The sequence below is a fragment of the Lathamus discolor genome, chromosome 12, assembly GCF_037157495.1.
Source record: "Lathamus discolor isolate bLatDis1 chromosome 12, bLatDis1.hap1, whole genome shotgun sequence".
Lineage (NCBI taxonomy): Eukaryota > Metazoa > Chordata > Aves > Psittaciformes > Psittacidae > Lathamus > Lathamus discolor.
In genome coordinates, this window is record NC_088895.1 from 14,806,313 (window position 1) to 14,816,085 (window position 9,773).

Below are 9,773 nucleotides of genomic sequence, written 5' to 3' on the forward strand. Positions count from 1 at the left end.
CAGGTCACCTTCCCATTACCATCTGAGTGTGAAATCAGATGGGTTTGCAGCCACCTCTTGTAGAACACCACAGGTCCACGCTCTCTTTGCTGGAAGCCTTGGCTGAAGTGAGAGGTCCTATCTAATGCCAACCAATGCCTCATTCCTGCACACAGATGAATGGGTCCAGGTGGGATTCTCAGATGCTCCCAAACCTCACGAATATAAATGAGACTCCCCATAGGTCACACACTGGGAAATGCTGCCACAGGCCCCTGCCTCACACAGGTTCTCACTGGGAGGGTCCTGCACAGGAGAGCGCTGGGTGCAGGGGACACAGCGCACCCCATGCTTCAGACGCTGCTATAGGCCAGTGGTAACCCTCTGAGAGAAGGTCAGGGTGTGATGCTGGGGGGATCCTGGCAGCCACACTTCCTCACCAGTGCATGGACATCTTCCTGTTCAGGGTGTGCAGTGCATTCTGCACTCTAATTTTACACTATATTGTTTGGAGATAAAACACCCAGGTCCGGTCTTCAGGAGCCCCAACACATTCCTCCTCCCTAGCGTAGGCAGCAAGGACTGGGAAAATCTTTCATTTCAGCCGGACAAAGAAGACATTGACAATTTCAAATCTGTCCTTGGTTTCCTTTTATAGAAACACACCATGTGCAGCGATGATTCAGAACTGAACTCCAGTGACTGCCTGCGCTGCTGCACCGGTCCCCAGCTAACCCCTCCCTGCGCAGCCCGTCCAGTGCAGGTCCAGGGACTCTGCCCACCGAGGGCTGGATGCAGCTCCGTGCTGCAGACAGCAGGTCCCTCAGGAGAGCTGCGGCCGGGCTCCCGAGCCAGGCTTTGTCTTTGCCTTCTGTAAATGACTCTGCTTTAGACTGTCTAAGAGCTGTGAGTTCCTTCACCAGCACAAAATGCCCTTTCTGTGCACGTTACCAGCTATAGGAGCATCTGTCGCTGGAGTGTTGACATGGACGGATGTGTTGACGCAGACAAACTTTCACCCAGGGCAAGTTGTTAACACAACAAACCCGCCTGCGGGGTCTGCTGATGGGATGTAAAGTGTAAGGAGTGCTTTCCATGGACAACTAATTGACACGTTACCGAAGGGAAAGAAAAGGCCCCGTTCTGATGGGAACGGGAAGCAGGGCCAGGCGCTGCAGTGTCCTCCTGCTGCTGCAGGGCCCAGATGTGGGGAGCCTCCAGCCGGCAGCGCATGTGTGCGGATACCCCCTGCACATGGCACGGGTGTGTATTAGAGCTGGGGCACGATGAGCTCCGTGTGCGGGGAGGCAGCCCCGGGGCTGTTTTACAGCACCACCACCGAGATGCTCGTGAAGCGGTTGAACCACGACCGAGCTCCTTGCGAATGCACAAAAGCATTTCCTGCTCTCAGCAGATCCCTGTGACCTGACTGCGCAGTCACTGCCGGGGACCAGCCTGCTGGGGAGCAAAATCCTCCCCCAGATCGTGCCAGCTCCAAGCCGCAGGAGACAGCGATGGCCGCAACCGCCCCGACTGGCTCCACAGGGCTACTTCCCCGGCTGCACTTTTCCGGGGTGTTTCTGGGTCACTTGCTGCTGTACGAGGCATTACCTGGGTTCGTGTGAGCGGTGTCACCCCTCATCAGCCTCACACTGTGCAATAAATAGAGTCCAAGTGGAGACAGAATTCTTTCCCACCCTGAAGTCTGCAAGAGGAAGGGTTTCTGGAGCCAGAGCTGGAGCATCACCTGCCTCTGGCTGTCAGAGCCCAGCAACGTGCAGCACTCCAGGCTGCAAGCTCACAGGGCAGATTAATCACCTAACGAAGAAGTCACTTAGGATGATAGAAAACAAGAGCAAGGATGGGAAAAACGGACTGGCAGTGGGAGGCAGATGAAGAAAGCCCACAGAAGGTGGAAGGGAGATGTGTAGCTGGTCTCTGTCACACTGCCCCAGTGTCTAGCAATGCCAGCATCAAAAGAGCTCCAGCATAGAGAGACATGGGGCTGGCTGCACATGAGCCGTCAGCCCCCGACCCACAGCCCTGGCCCAGGTTGGCTCTGCCGGCCCCACAGCTCTGAATAGACACACAGGGTACAAGTGTGCTCCAGAGGGTTCCTCTGGCTCGCTCCTCACTGCTGCTGGCACCGCTGCAGGTCTGGCTCCCCGGACATCATTGCTCCAGCACAGTCTAATGGGAGTTCTTCATCCCCATACCATGTGCAGCACATGCCTTGCTTCAGCACCTTCAGCCCAGGCCAGGTTTGCCCCATGCAGGTTCCTCTCCACGAGCAGCTCCCGGCCCATTGCACGCCTGGGGGCCCATGAAATCCCCATCAAACCTCGTGCTCCAATTCCCAGCGCTGCAGGAAACACATCCCCTCTTCCTGCAAGTTCCCATGAAATCACACAAACCTCAGGGGCTGGGGGAGGAAGCGCTGACCTTCCCCACAGCCACTGCCTCCCATGGAGCAGCTTCCAAACAACAACTGTCCTCTGTCCATGGGCAGTGCTGCTCGCCGCAGGCGGCTGTGCTGAGTCCCCATGGTAAGCATCAGGATCTCTGCACGGCGTTCCCTGGCCAAAGCTCCATGACAAAACCCTCAAATCTGGAATTTAAACCCATAACCAACCCGTGAAACCTCAGCTGCGTTTCCATGAAAACATCCAGCCCCTTTCCTAGGCTCACACTGCGGGATGCTGGGGCCTCGGTGCTTGCACCAGCACCTCCAGCACAGGCACTGACTTGTCCAGACTGGTGCCAGCAGGGAAACTGGTCTTACTTGGCAGTCAGACCCCAGGGAGGGAGGCGCAGGTGGCACAGCCCTTCCCACTACTCAGAAGCCTTCCCAAAGCTCTTCCTACACACGGACGTGGGTCCCTTTGCCTGGGGAAGGATTGTTTCTAATTCATTCCAGCACAGAGGTGAGCCATGGGGTGGGAAACGCTCCCCATCTGCACAGCCCCCGTGCAGGATGGGCAGATTCTGCGTCAGGGCAATGCTGCTCCCCAGATCATCCTCTCACACTGACAAGGGAGAATCTCAGCATGAAATCACAGTGTGAGACTGATGTGTAAATCAGCGAACAAAACATCCAGTAATTAATTTTCTTCCTTTAAAATCCCTCTTGCAGTTGATTCAGAAAAAAGAGAAGTTGTAAGAACAAAAGAAAATATTAACTCATTTCTTGTATCTCAAACCCCTTAGAATAAAAGAAATCGCATGTAACAAGCATCTGGAGATCACCCAGAGTGGCAGTGCCTGGTGGGACAGCAGAGAGACCAGGGTGAGTTAAGCAGCTCTGTTCATTACATGGATATGCAGCAGCAGGGCCCGGGTGTGCTCATGTCCCCATTCCAGAGCCACTCTGGAGCTCCCCCAGGCCAGGCTCTGGACTGGAGCCTGTGACCCCAGTGGTGTCGGGGGCTGCAGTGGGGCCCTGGCAGAGGCAGCTCTTTGCTGGTGTAACTGGAAGTGATGGGGTGCTCAGGGCACTGCCCGTGCCCACCCATCCCCTGCTCCCGATGGCTCATTCTGCTGCACCAGAGGAGCTGCAGCCCCAGCCGAGCGCTGGTGGCACCCGGCAGGGACAAGGCTCTGGTGTCACCACTGCCAGGAGCAGGAGAGCGGTTACCCCAAAGATCGTTTCCTCTTTCTGATCAGGGATCAATTGACCACTTGCTCCCGTTTGCCCCCCCAGGACCTGTGGCCTCCAGCTCCGCATGCAGAGCAGTCACTCCTGTGTCCAAATGCAAATGAGGTCTGTGAAAGGCTTTGCTTTGAAACCCGCATTATTCCCTGGGGTCCCGACCCTCCCTGCCACATCCCTCACCCCAGCCTCCATCGCTGCCCCTGGCTCGGCCTTCCCAGAGCAACAAAGGTTACGGGAAAGAAAAGGCAGCGGTGACCATCTGGGAATCATCAAGCAGGAGCCCAGAGGGGAAGGAGCAGGCAGCAGAGGCTGGGAAGACCCCGTTGCTCACCACCCGTGTGTGCCCCAGCCCGGCCAAACCCCAACAGCCTGGTGGGGGGTGCAGGGACCCGGACCGGCAGCACCCACGGGGGCACGAGGGGCTCCAAGGTCGGGATGGGAACGGGGCTATGGACATCCTCGCAGACAGCCGTGCCCCTGGCTGGGGCGGCTGCTCCTCCCGCTCATCAATCAGTTCCTGCTCTGTCCACTTCGGAGCCTGGAAACCAGCCCCCGCTGTAAATCTCAGCCACCGCCGCTCTGTTCTGGCGGCGGAGGGCCCCGCATTCCCGAGTTTCAGGCGGCAGCCACGCCTTCAAGAGCGAAGCCACAAGAGCCTTCTGATGGTTAATTGCTGGCACACTCTCACTGAAAACATGAAACACCCCCTGACAAGCTGCGTGATTTATTACTGCCCGCTGCAAAACGGAACAAAATCAATTGGCTATTACCTCACTTAGCGAGGGCTTGTCACCGCCTGCGAGCAGGGTGTGAAGAATAAAAGCCAGGCCTGGCTGGGGCTGCTCCACCTGCGCCGCGGCAGCACCAGGGCTGAGCCAGGACAGGCTTGGGGCTGCCCATCACTGCGGTGGCACCGGCTCGTCCCTCTTTGCAGCTATTAACTAGAGCTGCCATGGCAAGCGCCGCGTGCAGGACATTCCACAGGAGATGCAGAGCAAGGACAAGGTATTTGTTTATGACACAGACGTGTCCCATAATTAACCAAACCCGGCGCCCACAGGGGTGCCAGCCCACGGGGACAGGTTGCTTTGCTGGCAGGGAGGGAATGGCCAGGGCGAGGGCTGAGGAAGGCTCCTCTCACCACGTGTCCATGTGTGGTGGCCGTGGTTCTCCTGGGCTCTCGGCTGTCCCCGAGAAGACAACCCTGTTGTGTCCGGGCTGGACACCCACGCTATGGCAATGCTGCAGCCTGCCTCCGCCTGGCATTTCCAACCAAAACCATCGGCTTCCAAAGGCAGGGAAACCCCCACGCTGCCCTAGAAAACCCAGCACACAGCTCCAGCAGAAACCTGCCTTTATTCCCCTACTGCCAGGTCTTTTCCTTAGCAGGAAAGGGGAGCAAGCCAGAAACCCAGCACCACAGAGGCAGCTGAGGTCAGGGCCGGAGCTCATAGACTGGGGCCAATGCAGGTGGAACGCAGCCGCTCGTTGGCAACTGCAGCCGGTGCCAGGGAGAACACGCCGGTGCCGTGGTGCTCACCGCTGAGAGGCAGAGCCCAGGTGGGTGTTTGCATGGCCATTTGGTGCGGGATCGGTGTCAGGGGCCACACGGGCACAGCCCCAGGTGCTGGTGCCAGTGCAGGAGCTGGTCCTATGTGGCCAAGGCACATTTGCAAGGTATCGCAGAAACAGAAAGGTGCCTCTCTTTGCATTTCATCGCCTTTGTTTCATTCCCAAATCACTTACAGTCTCTTCCAGTCATAGGCGGGAGATGCTCCTCCCATGAAGCTCCAAACTGTGCAAAGCATAAAGAGGCTGCATTATTTATAGACTCTGGATAGATATTTCACACGCGGTCCGGCCCATTCCCAGCATTCCCTCCATTCACAGATCATTAAGTAGCACTTGCTGACATATAAGGCAATGCAAGTGGAGTGGTTAACTTTGAATATTGCCATTCAGCCCGGTGCTAAATGAGATTCAGGAAGTAATTGTCCAAAGAGAGGGGATGGCTTTTGCCCTGCCAAATAAAGCTCAGCTCAGAGCGCCCAGGAAAGCACCAGCAGCAATGTTATCACAGCGGTGCCGGGCTGCATGACCCCGTGGTGCCAAGGAGGAATCCAACACCCGTCCTGTGCCCATGAGCATCGCTGTTGAGCCTGAAAGGGATTTTCTCCTGAGCTCATGGCTCAAGGGGATCCTCCCTGGGAGAGGTGGCTCCTTCGCAGCCCCAGGCCCACTCCAGGGAGGCGGACACAGACACTGGCCCTGTCTCACCACATCCCTGCCCACAGCCAAGGGGGAAAACCAGGGGCGCGTCTGCCTCCACGTCCGCGGGCAGCTTGGGGCGGCCGAGCAGAGACAACGGCAGGACGTGATTGCAGGGACATCTGTGTCTGACCCAGGGTGTGTTTTGGCGTCAAAATAGCAGTGGGCTGTTAAGAAGGACAGACAGACGCGGGAGCCCGCAAAGAGCTGGGCTACGGTCACAGCCTGCAGCAGAGCACTTTGGGCTGAGGCAGCTTCCCAGGCTACCCGACAGCCTGCTCCACGGGCAGTGTGGCCGTGCGGGTGGCTCCTGACTCCTCTCCAGGGGCTAATGCCTGCAGACAGGCAGTGCGGTGCCTCGTGCTGCTGCCGGTACCCAGGCCACGGGGTGTAAAGCAGCCTCCTGCTGCCCTTCACAGGGCCTTTCATTTACCTTGATTCTGGGGACCAAACTTACCCCACAGCTCTGCACCCCTCTCTCAGACTCAGGCTTCCTCTGCTGAGGCCAGCGCTGCCAGCCCAGGTCGTGCAAACCGGGTGGTGAGCACAGAGCACGAGGTTTTGGGGCTCTCTGAGAGGTTTGCAGCAGGTCCTGCTCCAAGGAGAGCTGCAGAGTGCCCGGTTCCCAGCAGGAAGCCACCCTGCACTGCAGCACTTCCATTTCAGTCCATAGCGCGGTGTGCTGCAGCGACGGGAACTGTGGGGCCAGTGGAAAATGGGGCTCTGAGCTCATGCATCTTATTTTAGCTCCCCATCCTCTCTGGAAGCTATCTCAGGCATGTTTTGGGAATACAGCAGGTATTTTTATGAGTGGGATTTGCAAGGGTATTTTCATCTTAGACTTGGAGACAGCTGGGCCTGCTGCCAGGGTTAGGAGGTGCAGAGGCAAGAAACATAAAACTAGCAAGAGGTAGGCTTCCTACTGGGGCTTATATTTAGCCGGGAGGAGCAGGAGCACTTGGAAATGTCCCACTGGTGCTCGCTGCGCCAGGCAGCCCCCGGCCAGCCCACGCTGGCCACCCTCGACCCAGGCCGGGAAAGGCAAAGGGAACGTGTCCCGGCCCACCTGGCACCGCGAGTCCCCGGCTGCCCTTGGGATCAACTGACAGCAGCGCGGTGACCGCGGCAGCGGACGGGACAGCACCCGCGTGCCAGGGCAGAGCTGCGGTGGGAAGCGCTGAGCCGCGCTCACTGCATGCTCACGGGGACGGGAGCAGAGCCCCGCGCCCCGGGGTCCTCACCTCCACGCTGGTGCTCCCAGCACGCTCCTGAGGAGCTGCCAGCTCTGGCGCTGAGCCGGTCCCGCTCCGTACGCCATGCAGGGGCTGTCACACCGAGCTAACCCCATTGCTCCTGCCCTGTGTGCACCTGCTGCACACATCCACGCTGGACAGGGGATGCTTGTCATGGCACCAGGGCAGTGGGCAGCCTTCCGAGGGGCTTCCAGACAAAGCCCGCTGCGCACATGAGCCATGGTCCTTGCCCCACAATGCAGCTGAGCCACCGGTTCCAGCACAGCATCAGCTGCGTGCGCAGGGGGAGCAGGGCTGAGCTGCCCAGGCCTGAGCTATGGAGGGGCAGCCCCGTACCAGCCCCCGCGACAGGGCAGCATCCAGAGTCCGGCCCTGGGGCTGAGCGTGGGCCGGGGGGTCCCGGGGCACAACAGCTGAGGGCTGAGCCAGCGGGGCCGGGGCTGCGGGGCCCGGGCAAGGCAGGACCTTGGGGTGACGCGGGGAGCGCCGGGTCCTGCCGGGCGGTGCCGAGCCCCGGCCGGGAACGCGAGCCCGGCAGCGGCGCCGCGCCTGGCAGGGGCCCGGGGGCACACGGGCTGCCACGGCCAGCGCTGCCCCCCGCACCACGGAGCCCCGGCCCAGCGGCACGGCCAGCTCATCCCAACACACAATGGATGCGCGGGGCAGGGAAAACGAACCCAGCAGCAAACCCAGCTGCACCCAGGACCTGGCCGCGCGCAGGCTGTGGTGGGAGAGCATCTTTATATTGTTCATTTCGAACCGAACCCGTGTGATTTGTCTCGCTGGAAACGGAACGGTTTGAACAGTGGGTGCTCCCTCCTCGCTGCCCAGCGGGAGGGCGGCTGCTGACCCGGAGCAGGGAGCTGGAGGGATGTTTGTTTTCTGTAGTAGCTTTGCAGCTCTCCCAGAGACCGTCCTTGGAAAGGGGGAAGCCTCGAGTAGAACACCCAGCCCCTCTCCTGTACCTGGCATTGATTTTATGCATCTGGCAAAGATGGAGAATAGCTGGGGGAGGCAGAGGAAGAAAAACAAGATTTCCTTCCACCTTTTAGTAAAAACAAACAAAACCCAACAAACCCCTTCAGTGTAACGTCATGCCCGCATCCAGCACAGCCCAGCACCCCGCGGGGGGCTCAGGCAGCGCTCACTGCTCTCACTGTGTCTTCCCAAGAACCTCCTGAGCAATCAGCCCTGCCAGACCCAGCTCAGCTCAGCTCAGCCCACCCGGCTGGGAGCAGGTCGCTATGCCCATGGCACTCCCTGTGTTGCAGGAACAAACAGCGGGAATGCTCCGCTGCCCCTTGCCTGCCAGCACATGCTGGGTCCCCTGCCCATGAGATGGTGGCACTGCTGCCCCACCGATGCTGCTGTCGTGCCCAGTCCTGCTGTGACACCTCCGTTGTGGTGCCACTCGGCGAGAAGTGAGGCTAAATTAAAGCAATCGATTGCACATCTCCATGAAACAACCGGGCTGGCAAATCAGTGGCAGTCACTGTGGTTCTAGGGAAGGCAGGGCAGCTCTTACAAGGATTAACCAGCTTCTCACCAGGGTTATTACATCAGCACTGCCTCGGGAGGAGCCCTGAGGCCACAGTGGCTGGGCTCACACCACAGGACACCAAGGCCTGCAAACGGCCGATTGAGAAGACAACCACTGCCACACTGCTGGCTCCCAGCTCTGTCCACACCAGCAAGGCCACCAGCTCACAGACTGGCACAGCTCTTGCCCAGCACTGTGCAGATTCTGCCCCATGGGTTGCTCCATGGGCATCTGGACATGGCACCGCATGAGGCAGGAGGACCAGGGCTGGGCTCCAGAGCTAACACAGCATCCCTCCATGGCTGATGCTCAGCATCCAGAGGACACAGGCTGCTATGGATAAAGGGCCCAGGCTGGGTTGCTCAGGCAGCAGCTCCAAGCAGGAACACCTTGGAGCCCAACCATGCAGCAGAAGATGGTCCTCGCAGTCCAGGGTACAGTTGTCAACAAGGCCAGCAAGGTGCTGTGAGGGGGCACTGTCCAAGCCGGCATCTGCCTGGCTCTGGGATGAATCACCACCTGCAAGGGATGGAGAGCAGACAGGATGAGTAAAACTCAGCCATTGCTATGGAAGCTCAGCTCCCAGCAGCTCCGTCTGGCTCCAGACCCAGTCCCTGCTCGGTCAGGAGAGATGCTGACATTAAAGGGTCCTGGATCGGAGCCTGTTGCAGCATCTTCCATGGGACACCTCAGACTGCAGCCTATTGTCAGGGGTGTGAGAAGGGCTCCTAGGCTGTGCTGGGACCAACGCACCAGCCCCCAGAGCAGTTCAGCTCAGCTCTCCTGTCACAATCTTGTGTGCAACAGCTCTGTGCCAGCTCTGCTATGCCACAGCTCTTGGACTGCACCATAAAAATGCAATGATGCACTTGAGTTACATAAAGATGCAACCGTGGAGCAGAAAGGGCTCTTGACGTTTCCTCACGCAGGCTTTCCAGGCAGTGTTATGAATGCTAAAACCATGGATGGGAAGTCTGGGAAAAGGGAAGCCAGAACCCTCTAAACCAGCTACACCAAAACTGCTGAACAACACAGGAGGAAACGTACAAGGTTACAGACCTGCAGCCAGAAGAACTCACAA